The sequence below is a fragment of the Rissa tridactyla genome, chromosome Z, assembly GCF_028500815.1.
Source record: "Rissa tridactyla isolate bRisTri1 chromosome Z, bRisTri1.patW.cur.20221130, whole genome shotgun sequence".
Classification (NCBI taxonomy): domain Eukaryota; kingdom Metazoa; phylum Chordata; class Aves; order Charadriiformes; family Laridae; genus Rissa; species Rissa tridactyla.
Window position 1 is genome coordinate 78138785 of NC_071497.1, and position 19387 is coordinate 78158171.

General features: G+C 39.1%; 1 protein-coding gene across 4 annotated transcripts in view; it reads left to right on the forward strand.

Annotated features, from left to right (window-relative positions):
• The window catches only part of KIAA1328 (KIAA1328 ortholog), a 175954-nt gene that overhangs the window by 70200 nt on the left and 86367 nt on the right, over nt 1–19387 (forward strand). The window lies entirely within an intron of this gene.

Below are 19387 nucleotides of genomic sequence, written 5' to 3' on the forward strand. Positions count from 1 at the left end.
CTTGCAGACATGGTTGCTTGAGAGTTTTTTCTGATAGCTGGATAGTCTTGATTTGAATCCCCAGTTATAGCGGGTTATACCCTGGAAATGAATGCTACTTATGCAAGTACTCTACCTAATGTTTTTAACTGCTGTTCTCTTTAAGCAGCTTCCATCTGCAGATATCTAGAGTCTACCCTACCTAAGATTATGCCTTTTTTAATAGGTTGGGCCCTTGATCCTTTCTTTTGCTGGAAGAGTCTTAAAGGCTTATAATAGGGCTAGAAGTAAAGCCATCAGCACAGAGTATCCAGAAGGTGGCCTGATTCTGGCTGCTCAGTGGTTCTCTACTAACAGCACTGCAGAGACAGATACTTCATCTCCGGAGCCTGTGAAGGAAGGGGTACATTTCCAATGCTGTTCAGGAAGCAGGTAGCAATACTTCTCTGACTTCATCAGCTTCAAGAATAATTTTTTTCCTGCTGATGCTTTTGGTGGTTTAGGGTTTTTTTGTTATTTTTTGGGAATTTTTTTTGTAAAATGTGTTGTTGGACATTGAAGTGTTTGTCAGGCTTTTAGCCTTTATAAACATTTAATTTCCATTCTTTTGTACTTTTATCTGCCATCCATTTTGTGATGGCATTGAGTTCAGAACAAGAACCGTTTTCTCTGAGAATGGATGATGCCTGTGTTCTTGCCTGTGTTATGCAACTTGCTGGGGATATCTGTGGAAAACAGTCTGCAGGAGCCCAAATATTCCAACCTGTAGTCTGTGGCAGCTGTGTTCGGGATGATGCCAATACTTCTCACTGACTTTGTGGTGCTTAACCTTTCATCTTTAGCCTTTCAACTTTAAATACACATATCTTGTACTAGGTTAGCACCTCGTGTAAAGGTATCTGGTGTAATCACATTTACAGTGCTAAAGTATAGAAGAAGCAGATAATAAGAAACCTTCAGCCTGTTAACTGTCAAATCAGCATTGATGGTACAGCAATCCACCTTCATCTCCTATTGTTCTTCTGCCTTCCTAATCACTCTGTCAGTGTGTACACAGAGACTTCTCTGAACTTGTTTTCTGATTCCATGTGCAAAGTTCTGTCAAGGTTTGATACCAGTATTTCTTTTCTCTATACTTACTTTTGTCCACAAATGCAAATTCAGATATATTGAGGTTTGCCTTAACATTTCAGCCTGGAAATTACCCTGGCCTTCTTGCCCTGTGCAAAGCATAGATAAAAACCTGTCAAAGCATGTTGCAATTGTTTTTTCTTTCAGCTTGCAAAATATTTCTACTGTTTCTAGCCTTCCTCTTCAATTTTCTTTCGATGCAGTCCTGGTAGGCATAGAGCTGTTTATATCTTGAATGCGTTTGGCTTTATAAATCGTTACCTTTTTTTCCAAACAAGCACTTCATGCTATGTTTCCCCTCACAGCTCAAACTGTGGAGGCATTTGCTGGACTGCCTCATTGTGTTGGTTCTTTTCCTGACCCACTCCTTCACACGATAGCTATCAAAACAAAAGAAAAGTCACCGGACTACTTCTTGCTGGACTATTTTTGTTATTTTCACACACTCTTTGCTGCTGTATTTTTGTCTCTTGCCTTAATACCTGAACTGCGAGCTGTTAGGGTTGTAGTCGGTCTTTTTGTTCTGTTAGTGTGTTGCCTTAACACCGTAGTTGAGGCAGGCACAGGGCTTGCATTCTGGTGTCGGCCTCCGTGGGGGAATATCACTGGGGAATGCAGCAGGGAGGGATTTTTGGGAGGTAAGAACTGGGAGGGGGACAGACTCGGAAGACTTTCCTCCTGCTCTGAGTGTTGCCAATGCCAGCTTGCTCTGCCCTGCTGAAGCTTTTATGCTCTCACTCTTTTTGTTTTAAGCTCGCCTTTGAAAAAAGCCACCTTGTTTAAATACTAAGCGAAAGGAAGTCTTTCTGAGTTTTGTTTGAATCCTGATCATTGGGAATCTTTTCCCTATTGTTTGTTTTTGACTGGGCTAAGGAAATCCTGGATATGTCTGGCTTTAAATCAATACATAGTAGCTTGCTACCTAGTTTTCACTTCTTTGAACTGTCTAGGAGGGGTAATCAGCGTTTCCTGTTTCAGGTGACTGTTGATGTTACCAGGGTATCTGTGCTTCAGTGTAAGATGTCTTTCTGATTTTTCCTGTGTCGTCCAGGAACATAGGACTGCACAGTTATACTCTGCACTGAAGCACTTCTTTGTTCTGCCTGTTATGAGCTGTTTTTTCTTATTTCTGTTAATTTTCCCATCTTTTTCCTACTTGTTTGTTTTAATTTATTTCTAATGCTACACCTATATCTTAACATCACCTGTTTTTTGCTTGTCTGTCTCCCTCATTCTTACTGTACAATAACGCTGACCATGAGCTGTCACTTTCCCCTGGGCTTAGACAGGTATTTGAAAGCATCTCCTTTCTATCTTTAAGTGCTTGGCTTTGTGTTAGAATGAGACAATTAACAGGGCAAGAGAACTGCAGTGTTAACAAACATCTATGGCATTGTTGCAAGAGGAGGTGGAGTTGTATGGGAGGCAAACGACTGCAGTAGCTGTGTGCATGTGGCTGAAATGCAGCCCTGGCTTGCAGGTTTATTGAACTAATGCAGCTACTTTGGTGTTAACATTTATTTTTGTCTGTTTTAGCATGAGCTACTGGTAACAACAATTCTGAAATCACGTTTTCCTCTGACCTAATGTTGCTTCTTTATAACAGAAGTCAGCCCTCAAAATTTAAAGAAGCATTCTGGTAGTAGTAAAATAAAATTGCTGGGAAGATGGTGGTGAGATGATTTAAGACAGAACTCTCATGGAGTCAATAATCAGTAACTGGAACATGGAGCTTCCTTTTTTGTGAGATAAAGTTAATTCCATTTGAAAAGATACTTAAGGTGACATGAATTGAATTATTCAAACTGGCCTTCTCAGCGTTAACTCTAGGTTAATATCTCATGATGCCTCTGGTTTCATTATAGGAGTTTTAAGTACATAACTTTTTATAATAAATTCAATACCTAGAAGCCCAACTGAAATTGGTTTACCTTCTTCTAACCCATAAAAAGAGGCATTAATTGTAAAGTGAATATTAAAGTGGTCACTAAAGTTGACTCGGAGAGATTCAAAGAGATAGCTCTTGTGTAAAGGAAGGGAAGAGCTCTACTGTACAATAGGCTCCTGCTCTGATGTTAATAGAAAATACCATCCATATTAAAATGGAGTTAAACAACTTCTATAAAAAAAATATTTTTGGATGTTCTGCAGCTCCCAAATGCTCAGTCTTTGCCATTTTCATAAGCTTTACACAGAGACGTAAAGAAAGTTGCCCTTGTTCTAGGTAATCAGGTCTGCCCTACTTACGTAGTTGCTGCTTCACTGCCATCTCAAACAGTGGCAAGAATCCAGTTTACTTTGGCAAGTCACTTGCTGATGAGTCTGTAGATGTTCTGCAGTGTAGGGTAGGACTTGAGTCACAAAAGTTGGACAGGCGCCTGAATTTCTGCAGGACTGGGATTCTTGAGCTACTTCACCTCAAAGAGAGATAATACCTGTAGTCTAAGCATTGCCTATTAATATTAATCTTTGTATTTACAAGTACAGCTGGCAGCTTTTTTTTCTTATTTGTGGAAGATTATCAACACATCTGCTAATTCCCTTGATTTACATAGATTCTTGTTGTGTATGTGTTTTAAGCTTCATTTCTTCCCTCTGTGTAGAAATGGCCCAGATATGGGGTGGGATCGTAGACAGAAAGGAATATCAAGAATTTATTTTTAATGGGATATCTGCTCTCCCCCTTTGTTGTGTACTGTTTTGTCTGCATCCTGTCTGGTGTTTGTATTTCAGTGATGCCAGAGGCCCTCATCAGGAGAGGTACTGTGGTGTACTAAAGCCCTGTGCAAGCATAGTGAAAGACATGGTCTGCTTTGAGAAGACTGTGAAAAATCTTAAGAAGATTAAGTTTTGTGGGGAGGATATTTTTTATGTTTTTTGAACGTTACTATTTCTCTTGAATCATTTGTTCATCTTAAAAATTGTTGACACAGTTGTGGTGTCATTTCACAGTAAAGTCCAAAGGAAACCTTTTTTTGCAAGGACTAGAAAGCCTCGTTTTCTTTTAATGTCAGTGACTAAAATTCTTGGCTGTATCATTGTCATTTTTTGCCTTAATAAGGGTGATTACATAGTAAAGCTTCAAACATTGGTTATTTGATTTATTATTTTTTTTCCTTTGAAAAGGATATTGAAACAAGTCAAGCTTCAGATGCCCTTGCTTTCTGATTGTCCCCAAACTTTCCCATTCCTCATTGCAACACAGGTCACCTTTAAACACATTCTTATCTTGCCTAAAAGAAAAAAAAAAAAAAATCCCATATACGCAAAGGGTTTTGAATGCTATAAGGTAAACCTGAATGATAGAATTGACTTTGTCTGTTTACCCAGCTGTACGGGAACAATGGATGAGCCCATATCAAAGATACTTGAGAACTGGGATAATAAATAACTAATTTGACTATAGACCCAAGGGTATTGGAATAATTTTACGAGGCCAGACAGAGGCAGAGTTTTAGCATGAGTAAATATAGGGAATAGCCCTGCCTTACCTGTGTTACTTTTGGCAAATCCTCCAATCTCTCTCTGTGCCTCTCTGATCTGTAAAAGGGAGATAAAAGTTTTTGTCCTCATTCTTTCTGTTTTCTGCTGAGACTGTCGGGCTTGGGGTGCTGCTTCATGTGTGTTCAAAGTGATTAGAGATGATATTTCAAATTTACAGTGGTCTGGAGTAGATTACCTTGTAATAGGGTGAAGAAAAATCATCCTTTTTCCTTGCACCTCTAGATTACCAAGTCATAGTTAATTTACCTGTCTTTTCTAAAAAGTGCTAACACCAAACAGTAATTGCAGATGGACATAAATATTTAAACGAAAAGGAAACATCAGTATTGAAATATCTGCGTAACATTCACAATAGAACTCCACTTGCGTTCAGTCCCCTGGAAATGTGTGCCATAGTAGAACCGTTTGGCTCGCATAAAAGCCCCTTCTACTTGCATGCTGCGAGTGATGCTGTATTCGTGGTGATAAGCACTTCACTCTCAGCTCACTGCTTAAGCGAGGTGTGAGCAGTTCACTGCTAAACTGAGATCTGTGCCAGTTCACTATCTCTCTTTGTTCTATTGTCTTTAATCAGCCTTGTCTCTGGTCTCTTTAGGGTCTTTTGATTTTCTTTTTCTTTTCTTTGAAGATGCCCCTTTCAGTTTCATCCACTTAGCTTTAAAAACTGTCCCTCCTGTGGAAATCTTTTCCTTAGGTGGACTCTCATCTCTGGTATGTATTTTTTTCAGTTGAGGAATAAATCTGGAAAAAGGACAGTGCCTTCCTTTCCAGCAAAACATTCTCTTGGCCTTGCAGACTTCTGACGATATTGTTACTATTGTGAAATGGTATCTCTGCATCTTTATGAAAATTAAGGAAGTTCATAGCAGGACTGCCAGTCCTTGAGAAGCACTTTACAAACTCTTAGATCAGATATTGCAGTTTTTTCAGTATAACCCTCGTAGTGGCTTTTAGGAGAGACCATTGTGACTGTACTCACCAGCATCCTCTCAATCTCCCTTTGAAGTGAGAGTAAGGTGAATGCAAGGCTTCATAAGACTGCATTTGCAGTGAAAGATTTTGTATTACGCTACAGGCCTTGAGGAACATATAAAGTGTAAAACTAGATACAAGGAAGAAATTTTTTACCATGAGGGTGGTGAAACACTGGCACAGGTTGCCCAGAGAGGCGGTAGATGCCCCATCCCTGGAAACATTCAAGGTCAGGTTGGAGGGTGCTCTGGGCAACCGGATCCAGTTGAAGATGGCCCTGCATATTGCAGGGGAGAATGGACTAGATGACCTTTAAAGGTCCCACCCAACCTGAAATATTCTATGATTCTAAGAAAACGTCTGTTCTGCCTTTCACTTTGTGGAGTTACCTGTTTACCTGACAGCTGTTGGGAGTGCAAGCATCCCAGCTGCCGACCCGTATGCTGGCACTTCCAGTTGTATAGTGCATTTGATCTATGCACGTGCCCTTTGGTACTGCTGTCTTTGGCCTTTTTCAAAAGTTGAGTTTCTCATGTAATTCCAGCCTCCTTGATTCGTCAGTTCCTGATAACAGACTTCTTGGATTCCTCTAAGTGTGGCAGGTCCTGTATGTTGTGATCAAGATTACATTCCTGAAGTTCTTGACTTGTTGAAAACCAGTGCTGGAGACCTTCAAAGCCTAACTGAACAAGTGACCTAATGTAATTTGAAGGATTCAACCAGATAACTAGCAGAGTTCTCTCACAACCTGATTTTTTCTGACTCTATTCTGTATTCTGTCTTCACCAACCCTATTCAAGAGAAAGATCATCCTATGAGAACCTGTTTTGGTAAAAAGTGAAAATGCATCTGGGGCAGTAGCAATAGTCCAACAACTGGACCCTTATTTCTTAAAGCAGAAAGAATTAGAGTTCCTATTTCTTACTATTGAAACGAATAGAGGCTGTAGACTAATTTAGGTCTTCATAACCTAAATACCTTTATTCATCAATTTAAATTACAGATAGTGTGATATTAGTGATTATTATATTGAAAGATAAATTGCTTACCATCTCTTGCCTGCAAAGCACACATTTTTGTGTGTTGTTCAGGTTGTTTAATTAGAAGTGTCTTTATTTAATGAAAGCCAGGTGATTATCAGTGCAGGGCACTATAAGTTGGTCTTTGTATGGCAGAAAGATTTTTCATGAGAGCCAGGGCTGTAATTTTCTTTCAGCTAAGAAGGTGGGAATTCGTTATCTGTCTGTACCAGGATGATTGCCTGCAGAAATATCTCTCAGAGTTAGTTCTGAATACCCTAAGATTTAGCTTGAGTTTTTCATTTTGAGCTGCAAAAAGTTCAAACTTAAAGTTTTTCTGATGCAGTTTGCCATTTGAAGTTTTTAAGGACTCTTCTCCTGAGATTTTATCCATGATAGGACAAGTTCATAAATTTCTTGAGACTGCTGGACTCATTTCCCTATATAAGCAGAAATCTGGTGAAGTGGCATCAGTGCAGACTGTGCATCTACAGCTTTATTGCAAGACTGTATACACATTGCGTGTGACTATGGTTTAGAACAGCCTGGTTACCTATCTCTGATCTACTTGATGCATTAAATATCATTGTATAACAATTTTTGGTTGCCATCTATTCATGGCAGATGCCAGAAAATGTCAAAAATATCCCACTTTCAGATGTATAGTAATGGGCATTTTTCTTCTTTTTAGAAATTTGCTGTTATGATTTTGGAGCTTGGAATGTGGGTAGAAACAAACTATGCAGGCGTTCAGGACCATCATGTGCCAATGGTGATTCACAGTACCATCAACACAAACAGGGATACATGAGTTTCTCTTGTCTATGCAAGAAAATTGCCAATCTGAAAGCAAAGTAGTCAAAGCTAACCCCACAGATACATGGTTTATCAGGCTGGCTGAGCTATTTCGTAAGACTTAGAGTAGAGCAAAGTAAATTATGTCCCCTGACCTGTCTCAGAAGACTGGATTACCTTGAGGTTGGTCTCTGCCTTGAAATAAAGTAATTTCCAGTCAATCTGTACTAGATCCATTTGATTCCATGTTACATCTTTCCCCATCTATTATCTCTGTAAGCAGGAGCAATCCTGTTAGCTGCAGCAGGCCGAACAGATGTTTTCTGGTGCGTAACTTCAAAAACTCCTCTTACTCTCTGGAGCTCTTTTATGAACATTGGTACCTTAGTTGAAGACTGTTAGTTTACAGGCTCTGCTCTAAAACTTCAGACAGAGGACTTTTCACGAAGAACTATGGATCTTGGTGCCTTCTACAGCTAGGTCAAGGACCCACTCTTGCAGGCTAATGTCACTTTTAAACCTCAGCACAAAAGCTGAGTCATATCAAGAACGTCATTTAAGTCAGGAACCATTCATGTTCATGGTTACAGAAAATGAGACTGAAAATTTTAATAGAGAGCTTGTCTCATTAAATGAGCTCATGAGACTGCAAAGGAGAACGGGCTGTGAGCAACTGAGGTCACTCTTGGATTTCAGTTGATAGCTGTGGAGACCACTTCTTTTCCTGAGATCCATACATTCATTACATGAAGCACAACACTCCACTGTTAATACAGCTTCTTAGCACAACTCTTCCTTTTGGACATTTATCCATCAGTGCTCATTCAATTAGGCACTCTGGGACTCCTGCTGATTTGTGTTTTTTGGAGTATTTGATAGTGTTCCTTGTAATGAGGGTGTACATTCAGGCATGGGATTGATGGAGACAGAACTGTTATTTTAATCTGTAACTTTTGCACTGAGTGTGGGTATGCTGCCTTGGAGTCCCTAGGGAGTTTGTGGCTGAGAGGAGCACAGGACCTGGGATGCACACTACTGTTCACGCAGCAGCATGCATGCCCATATGTGGGAAGGACTTGCTTGTGTATCTGACCAGCACTGCTAATGCAAAAATCCTCCTGTTGTGTGTGCCTGGGAGCATGTGCAACCATCATGTGAATGTATAGACAGACTGACTCGATTTGATATACATGTAAGCAAGCCTTGAGTATAATACTGCCTGTGGTTGGGAAACTGTATTATTTTCTACTTTTTCTAAATCTTAACACAGAAATGAGTACCAGTTTGATTTTTTTTAAATTTAATTTATTTATTTTTCACCCGAATGTTCTAGTTAATCAACAGATATCAGCCTTTTGACATGTTATCTTAGGTCCTTTGTGTAGATTCTGAAGCTTTAGGTAAAATGGAGGAATTATTTTTTTCACTTGAGGAAAGGAGACTTCAGACACATGTGCAGAAAGGTCTTTAAATATTTAGGCCTTTGTTTTTCATTTTATCCATGGGAATGTCATTAAAGGGACATGACAAGTTTTGATTAATATTTCTCATTACTTGTGCTGACCATGAGAATTCTGCACACAAGTGTGATACTGGGACTGCTGCTGTGGTCTACCAGGTAGATGAGGGCTGGCAATCAGATGCATTGGGATCTAATTCTGTTCTGTTACTGTCTTGCCATCAAGTTATTTAGTTGCTTTCTGTCTTAGTTTCTTGCTCCTTAAGTAGAAGATGATGCCCACTGTTAGAGCATGTAAGCTCAGTGAATTTAAAATGCTGTGTAAATGCAAAGATGAGATGTTGGTCTAGTTAATAAGTATAAGATACTGTAAGGGGAACTCGCTTGGTCCGGGACTTCTCTGTACGTAAGTTAATTCTTGTATAAAGAGGTAGTCTTTTTGACTGTGCTGGATTACAAAGAACAAGTACTCAACATGGGGAAAAAACCTCTGATGCTGTATTACTCAAGGCAGGTGCACATATATGATCCATTTCATGGGCATATTTATTAATCAGAGGTAAAAAGGATCATGTTTTCTGAAATGAAGAGCCTGCATTTCTGTAAGTAAAATGAGAAAAAAAACACTGGAGTCTTCTATTGGCTAGACACGCACCTATGCATTCTTATTATCTGTTTCTTTAAGCATTAATTCTGTTATAACGGTTTATCCAAAGTACTGTTATTGTAACAACGTGCTTATTTATAGGTACAGAAGTAAATGTAGAAGACTACAGATTTTTCTTTAAAAAAAGTGTTTCAAAGCTTGTGGTTTTGTATTTTTTTTTTTAATGCTTTGTCAGTCAGGCTATGTAGCTCAGTAAACACTAGCATATTAAAAAAGTTACTCCCTCATTCCTTCTTCCTAACAATGTGTGTGATACGACCGTCAGTCACTCTTGGGTCCCTCTGCAGAAAGCAAGAGTGGAAGTATGAGGCATCTCCAGAAGGTGACTCAAATCCAGATGATGATTCAATTTAGAAGAATCTGGGCATCTTTTTTTTCTGAAATCCTCATTATTTTACCAAATACAAAGATACTCCTTTTATTTTTTCATGAATGATTAGGTGGCATCATCACTAAGATGATCAACACCGAACACAAAGCGTACAATCCTAAGTAATAAGTAAGATCATGTGGGTTTTTTGGTGTGACTTGTTGATTTTCAGACACATCATTAGTGCTGTTTACATGATGAACTAATCCCTTCTGTTAATATTAGTAAATCTTGTAAGTATTCCTTTTAATTTGTCTTCAACCTTTTGGACCCATGAGTGTAAACTTCTGTGTGGGAGCATATTCCAGGTGGCAGGCTGCCAAAAAGACCTAGCAAAAGCAAGGATGTTCATTATGCCCTTTTAACTTTTTTTTTCCACAACAGGAGAAAGTTAATACATTGAAATTAGAGATGAATACTTCTGTTATAATAAACTAGTAAGAAAGAGTTTAAGAATATTATAAGAATGTTTTGAAATGTCAGAAACACTATAAAATGGGGAGCTGGTAATTTTTTAAACAAATGCAGAGGAAAAAACCTCTCCTTATTGCATGAAGGTGCTGGTGAAATCACCAATATTTTTTGCCCTCTGTGTTAGTGAAGGAATCTTTCTGTATCATGGTTCGACAGACAAGGTGACTTGAGACGCTTGAGTGAGAGCTAACATGGGACTTGTCAACCATCATGGCAGATGAGCTCTATTTCACAGTGGTAAGGGGGAGAAAAAAAGTGCATCCTACTCTCTACTGGGAGCAAATGAGGTTTAATTATTTGGGTGACAGATGCTGCCTGAAGTAGCCAACATCTCACTATCTGCGTCAGCAAGTGTGAGCCAGCGTAAGGCCAGAAAGTTGCTGGTATATGTGGCAGCCTTTCTGGGGCCAGAGGCCGCTGTCCTCTTGGTGCCTGCATGAAGCCTGGCACTGAGCTGGAGGCGGCTGCCACCAACCCAACCATCACTGCCGTGGGACAAGAAAATGTCCTTGCTGTGATGGTCGTGTTCAAGTAATGAAGATTTTGACAACCCGAAGAGAAGGCTCTTCCTCACAGAAAACTGTTCCTCTCAGTTACGGTTTTTACATGTATTTATCCCTTTTCACAAAGGGGCAATTAAACTCCCATAAGTCTGCCAAATTTATTACATTCTGTCTACCTAAATATTTCCTGTCATTTCAGTTGAATGTGGCATTTTCCGGTTCTTTTTATCTTGCAACTGCTTAACTGTCACACTTTCTCTCTAAGTTGGTTAAATGTCAAGGGTGGAATAAATAATTACTCACATACTGTTATTTGTACAACTGTAGTATTTGAGTTGGGGACCAATATCCTCTTGTAGTGGTAGGCATCTGAATCTGAATGATGGTCACTGTTCCAAAGAAGTCAATATGTCTATGTATTGAAGCATTTTTTTTTTTAAGTCAGTTGGAGATAAAAGCTCCTTTAAAGATAAATGTAGGATGATTATATTGAGTATTACTTACTGATATATATTTCTTGCATAAATTTGATTTTCTATTTACATTACATCCTGAAAATACCATTGTTAATAGAGTTCTGACATCTTATTTCCCTTTTTGCTGTCTCAGTAGCATTTTATTTCTGATGCTTTAATAACTCAAAGTAGACTGAAAGGATAAAACTGAGGGAATTGACTGAACTAATTGGACCCTGATTTGTCTGGCTGTCCAGTGCCTGACAAACATGTCTTTGACATAAACAGAATAAAACATTTTTGCCATTAGCCACTTACAAATAGCTGTTTTGGCAGAGCTTTGAAATTATTCAGTTCTCAAGGCACATTGTGCTGGGTAAGGCACCAATTCAGGATTTTTCTTTTGCCATTGTGACTCCTCCTTCCTGTCTGTGTTGAAGTGAGTTATATTTAGTAGCTTCACAAAAACTCAAAAGCAGTTAGTGCAGTTATCACCCTAACAAACCGAGTATTTCTGAGAAAGTGGAAATGTTCCCATTTCAATTTCTGGTTAATGACACACTTGAGTATGGGATCTGAAATGTCAGTCTTTGTATTTTCAAACCTGTAAGAAACTTGAATAAAGCTTATACATAAGAGCAATCAACTCTGATAGCAGTAGGCTAAATATCTGTTTCTGAAAATAAATTTTATATGAATCTATTCTCCAGACAATTTGACTTTTAAATGTTTAAAAATGTGACATCTTTATATAAGTGAATACAGATTGAGGCAGGAGCTATAAAAACTTGGAAGTTTCCATGCATCACCTACTTTTCACTATCACCTGTTAAACAGCACAACTAGATACAATGCAGGCTTTACTACTTTCCGTTGCAATAATTTACTGCCCTCCTGACCTATAAACAGATAACCGTTAGCATGACTTGATACCGTTAGATGTTTGGATACATTCTCGAAGGTAATTCATGGTTTTAAATATTGTATGTGTGAAAGGTTTTATAACCCAGCATTTGGAAAATGGCAGCATTACATTTCCTTGAGCAGTGTTCTGGGAGTAATGATTTGTCACTGCAGTCCTGTTACAGGGCTTCCTGAGCAAGTGTCCTTTCCTCTCACCTCCTCCTGGAATGCTGTATCCTTACATAAGGACCACTGAAAAATTCATTAAGCTCCGTGCTTTTTGTCAGTGCTTTCCTAAAGAATGACTTCACTACAGTCTGCATGCAGAAAGTTTTCAGTGACCTCAATTATTGATTTACACTTAAAACTTCATTGCAGGAAGGCGGGGATGCTCCATTAGAGAATTTGGGAGTGAACGTAAGTGGCTTCTTGTCCCGCATCTACTACTGACTCACTCTGTGACCTTTGGATAATTACTTCAGCATTCTGTGCCTAAGTTCACTATTTGTACAGTGAGGTTAACAGTGCTTCCCACCATTGCTTGTAAAGCTTTTCAAGTTCTGTGCATGAAAACCACAAGTACAAACCCTTGTCATGATTCATAATGGCATTACTCCTTTGCACCAGAGCCCTCTATTGAAATAAACACAGTTGCCCTGGAGTAAGAGTGGTGAATCAAGTCTATTAATTTTTTTTCTACTTATGAGATATAAAATAGCCATAAGAAGCGCTCATGCAAAATGGCAAACCGTTTAAATGCCAGTGGGGTCGTTAGTCTCCTCAGATTGCTGCTTTTGAATGCTGCTTTTCCTTTTGGTCGGAAATAAGCCCAAGAACCTCAAGCGAGAACCCGAGTTTTCACATCTCAGCAAACCGATTGTGCAGTAATGTGCCTGAATTGTGCCTACTCTTGGAAATAAAAGTATTAGCAGCAGGGTAGTGGTGCTGGCTAGGTGGTGAGCTAATGCCAGTGAGTACTTGGTCAGGTGCACTCTATCGTGTATCTGATCGGTTGTTCAGAGGGAGTGGGACCGGGGGAAGTAATCCTGAAGCATGCTAGCTGAGAGGGGTGTCCCCCTTAAGGAAGAGCGCATGGAATAATCTTGAGTGACTTGCTAAAGGCTCAGTATGTTAGTGAGACCCGATGTGCTTAATCCTCATTTCTTTTATTAACTTAATTTTTAAAGCTTGTTTCAGCACATAAGTGAAAAGAGGGCTAATAGTAGTTGGCAAATAATTTACTCAATAAGCCAATATAGATAGAGAATGATTGAAGATAAGCAGAAGACCTCTGACATTTACATAACGTTTACCTAGAGCACTTGTTGTAACTTGTTTGTTACAGAAGTCATTATCTGGAGATGAATAGTAAATACGGGAAATGGGAGTATAAGACTAGAATGAGAAAAAGACAAAAGGTACAAACAGGGAGATATGTTCAAGCAGAGGAATGGGGAGATGGCGTAGTCTGTTGATGATATTTATGGACTGTGATAATGCTATCTCAGTAGAAAATCCCAGGAGAAGAATTCATCCAGGTTATTGTTTCTTGAGAGGGTAATCTTCTCTGATAAGCATTGTCCAGATTATCTATAAGTGCATGTAATGTTGGGTGGAGAGCCAGAGTTGATACTTCTCTCAAACTTAAAGAAACTCTGACACTTGCTTTGTAAGTAGGGGTAAGCGTATGTCTTTCCTACACAGTGGGTGTCATGAGTTTGCCAAACTCAGCTGCCCATCGAAGATGAGAGTTTAATAAAAAAAAGGCTTTTATGCTTTTGTGGTAGGCTGTAGAGGGGATGTGGGTAGGGAGTGAAATGATTGGAAGAAGAGTAAAAGTCTGCAGCATAGGTCAGTCAGAGGTCCTCCGTAATGATGATAGTTGTTAGGAATGTTTTAAAATACGCTTAATCAGTATTGGGATTATAAAGATTTGATATCTGACATGCAGAGATTTCCACGTAGTTGTAATTAGAGAGCTTGTTTAGGCGGTGGAAGATCTCTGCTGCAGTAGTGAAGGTTGGGTTAGAGTTTGACCATGGCCCAGTTTTATGTCTTTAAGATTTTGGAGGCACGTTGGGATTTGAGGATGTAGTTATGCTGGATTGCTGAGTTGAAATTAGTTTTTCCTACATCAGAAGCAAGTACTGCACACTCATAGTTTTACTGAAATATTAATAAAAAGAAGTCCTCTCGTTCCTCAAACACTTAAAATGCTCTTTCTAACAAGATAATAACTGTAACCTAACAATTTTATATGCATAACCTTTTGCAGTCCATACAGCTGTGCAAGCAGAAATGGCAGGCTGTAAAAAGTTATTGTCGTTGTTTGTATTGTGACAGTGCTTAGAAGCTCAAGCGCCATTCTTTCAGGTATGGTATGTATATTAAAGGAAGATAGAGACTTCTGGCCCATGCTGTGATTTTGCAGAAGCACAGCTTGGTGCTTGCACAGAGCATCTAGGCTCTGCAGTAGGCAGTCAGGCAGTGACATCTAGCTCTTTTAGCAAAGGAGCCGGTGGTGTTCTGCTGCAAAGCATGGTGCTCTGCTGGGTGACAGAGTCCCGAGCCTGGAAATAAGTATAAACTACTGAGAGAACTGCCAGGCTTTGTGGGCTGCTGTAATAAACTAGAAACAAAATTCAGAGATTATCTAGTTTATTTGTGCCACTGTGGAGAAGCTGGGAAATGGAAGGGCCACAGTCGTCAGTCTTGGGAGTCATTTAGGCAGATGCTGCATGTGTAAATAAAACAGAGTTCCTGTCCCATAAAGCTTGCAGTTTGGGGTACAGGCAACAGAGAAAGGAAAGAAAATATGTACTGATGATAGCTGAGATGGAAAGACAGGGTGACCACAGAGGCATATTGCCGTATGTGCTTGCTCAGTGCACAGCGGTGCACTGTGCCTGCCTTGCTGTTATCTTCTAGCAGTAGTAACCGGCAGTTGTTGTTAGCCCTAACAGGGCTTGCTATTCTGATTACAATCTTGCTTTTTTCCCTCAGCTTGGATTCCCATGTAATTTTAGTAGTATTCTTATGGAGAACTGTTAGAGCAAGATAGGAAGCGAATGTTTTATGGCAGCTGAAATCCGTGTGGGGAAGATGGCTTAAAGCATTCTTTTTTAACCAGAGCACTTAGTATGGTATTTGTGGCAATCAAAAACTCAGGAAATGAGGATGCTTTGTTGCAGAGTTAATGAAGAAGATTTCAGTGTGTGCAAACCCTCGTTCACAGTTACGCTACCAATCAGAAGGTGCTTATTTTCCTGTCTTTCAGTAAGTCCTTCCCTGCTCAGGCACTCTTGCAAGAGTGTTTTTCCGTATGTGGCAGAGGAGGCACAGAGGAGGAGGTCTGTGGGAGATCACACATGGGGTCACTGCTGAAGAAACAGACTCTTTATTTGTTGTTTGATATCAGGAATTATTTACTTAAGGGCATGCTTCTGCCCTGCTTTGGTCAGCTACCTGATCCTGCTCCAAATGGGCTGATGTGTTGTACTGCATAGTGGTATTAGCTCAGCTCCCAGAAGCAGTAAAGCTGCATCAGTAATTAGTTCTTCTCAGCAAGCTTAATTAGCAGGCTCAAGCAGATACTGCACTGACATGGATACTTAGCTCCTGGTTCCCGAGCCAGCTTAAGTATGCGTGCAAGAGCCAAGCACTGTGTTGTGTGGACTTAAAGTTTTGCCATCTCTGCTTTATTTCATTTACAAAACAGAGCTTGAATTTCTTTTTAAACTTCTTCCCTCAAACTATTGCTACAACCAGTGCCTTTAAAGGTCCTTTGTACATGTGGTAATAAGTACTGCTTTCAACAAGGCCCGAACATGTCTGATTACAGAATACCTTTTTTGATTAAAATCCACTGGTTAATTTTTCAAACTAGTTTTCATTGTTTTTATTACTTTTTAAAAAATCAAATCCCATTTCAGTCACCTTTTTAGGCAGGAGATGATTTATAGAAAATGATCGTCGTGTTTATTTGAACATCCAAATGCAATAAATCTGCTCAGTATTTCAATAGTATGCTTATTAATAGAACACATTACTCTGTTCAATATTGCGTTGTCTTTAAAATTTAGCAGAGCATTAGTAGTAATGAAACTAGTTTAAATCAATATATCCCTGTTATGAAACCATCTATGTGAGGAAGAAAATGCAAAAATTTGCCTGTAGCACAATAGCCGGATGATAACTGCATAAAAAGATCTAAAAGGAAGACTTTCAGGGAGGTTTAAGTTTCTAATTTAGGATGTGTGCAGATCACAATGTATTAACATTAATTTTAATAGAAATATTTCCAGGACTAAAAAAATTTACCAGAAAGTACTTTGATAGCAGAGAATGAAATTTTGGTCTCCCTGTGAATAATGAAAAAGCTCCAATTCATTGGAGTAGGCTTTATAACTACTCAAAATGCAACAACTAAAATGAATATTGTGAATGTGATCCAGAAAATATCACGGATATTTTTCTATTCAGTTGCAGAAATTGTGTGGAAAAAAAAAAAAACAAGTATGCAAAGAAAAACTAAAATTAGATTTAACATTCTCAGCTTGGCAATCGCACGCTTCCATTAAATGTATGGGCCAGAATTTTTATACTTAGATGTCTAAAATTAGACCCTGGAATAAAAGACCTGATTGTAGAAAATGCTTAAGTACAATGTTTGTAGAGGATGCATGGCCTAGTTCTGATAGTTTAATTTTAGTTTTCTTGGTGGGTTACTGTCAGTTCGTTTAACTCAGTGTTGCCACAAAGCGTCTAATCCTCTTGACTTCAGCGTGTTGAGTGCTGATGAAGTGAGTGCAGGAACGTGCCCTGCGCGATGTGCCCTTGCAGTGAGGTAGGTGGGACTCCACAGCACGTGTGTGGATCTTTGTCTCACCGCTGAGTATTTGAGGGTAAGGAAGCAGAGAGAAGACTGTTTAAAGTTAGTCCACTAGTACCATCTAAAAAAGCCCTTAAAATCTGAAGTAACCTGTGTTGCTATGAAAGGCTGTGGGAGAGCTGCCTGGTTTACACTTTTCAGAACCAGCCTAACCTTCTACACAACTTGGCTCTCCAGTTTCAAAAAGGCAGTTCCTCTTAAATTTCACTCAGTAGAGCGCTTACGAAGTGGTTGCTCTCATATTGAAGACTCAGTGGCATTTGGATGGGGTTTTTTTGGTGTATTCACCACAATTTTCTGTGTGGATTTCGGCTTGCTTAAATCCTGCAAAAAACCCACTACACCCCCAAAAAACCAATCAAAACAAAACAAAAAAAACCCCACCCACACCAAAACGCCAACTCTAATCAAAACATCCAAAAACCCCTCTCCTGAAACTTCAAAGATACTCATAAGCAGAGGAAGCAATTTGCTCCTCTGTTCTTTATCATCCTCTACCCGTGGAGCTGAAGCTCTTTCAGGAAACGTTGTCTCACAGCACTCCCGTGAGATGGGTACGTATTGCAATGTCTTGAATCATAGATCGGTCGAGTGATTTACTGTTGAGGTATCAGTGGAAGGACAGATGAGTGACTGCATTCCTGCTCATGAACTCGCTAGCTCTTTCACCTTCTTAAGATGTTGAAATGTAATGGAACTTAAACATTTTTAAACAACTTCCAGATTAAATTTTAATAGGAATGAAAAATGAACAATATTCTTACAAGTAAGAAATGGTCTTCATTATTTTTTAAAGTCCATATCATAAGGAACAGCACCATTAATAAGAGCCCTGAGTTTTTTTATATTATGTACACTGTTCAGATAGAAATTTAACAGGGAATTTTAATGAAATGATGGCAGAAATCACATTTTTATTACATCCCTTTGCAGAATATTTCCTGTGAGACTAAGATAGAGAGAGGCCAAAATTAATGGCTTTTCATAGGAACTGAGTGATAAGTTATGGGAAGCTTATAGAGATAATAATTTTAGGCTGCTGTTTGGATAGCTAAACAGCCTTATGGAGAATTGCTGCTTAATAGACATATCATGGGAATTAAAGACATTTGGATGTTAATTTGTATACATATTTTTGGTGTAGGACCATAAAGAGAAATTCACTTTACAGATACTTTGTTTGCTGCTCTGTGGAGAGGGAAAGAATTCACTTACCGGATAGTTCCTGTCACTCGACCACTTAAGAGAACACAGAGAGTTTTCAGGGGGCTGCCTCTCTTTTCCTTTTTCTCCCCTCTTGTGGTTTTTAATCTGAACGTAAGAGAGCATGATAAGATCTTACCATGGTTTTGTTCTCATTAAAAATTAAAGAAATTGCTATTTTGGGAAATGAGAGTTATGTTTAGAGAAAATAAGCACCAAAAATATTTATGAAAATCTAAGCAATCTAGCATATTATGTTGACTTAGAGTTGAGCTTGTATTGCCCACTTGGCAAATATATTTTACCATATTGCCGTACAACTATAATAATAAATGAACATATACTAAAGCCCCCTATCTACTATGGCAACTGGTGTTTTAAAAGCACTTCACGTGCTTGGTTTCCTGTATTTTAAATGCAGATGTTCATCCAACTTTTAATACCAATGGGAGGCCCTGTTCAAAACCTGCATTAGAGTGAAGCACAAGGTGGCAATAAACTTAATTCGGGCTTTTATCTTTCTTGGTTCCACCTCAAAGCTTTTAAATATTGCAGTTCTGAAGTGCGAATTTCTTTTGTGTTCGTCATTTCTGTGAACACCTGTGAGCGGCTGGGTTTAATTGGCCTACAGCTGGCACTGATTGTGTGTGCAGGGGCTGGGGGAGGCACTGCCTGATCGGCTGCCTTCGCGGCGGGCATCATTATCTCCTCTCCTTCCTTTTCAGCTCCTTTTTTTTTTTTTTTTTTTTTTTTTTTTTTTTTTTGTTATATGCAGGTTACAAAGGTTTAGGGATTAGGGACTGAAAATAGAAGGGGCTCCGGTGAGATTTGATGCCTCTTGGATGAAGTCATTTCGGCAAATATATCTGCATGCATCAACACCTTATTGAACAAGTCAAGCGCAGATTTGCTAATCTTGTTAGTCAATTTGCAATACTTCTGTGGCTTTCATAGAGGTGACTGCGCCAAGAGCCAGGGAGGCTGAAGCGCACAGGCAGTGACAGCAGTGCAGAAGAAGGGAGTAAAGATTTTAAGTCTCCTCTCCATGTCAACTGTTAGCAG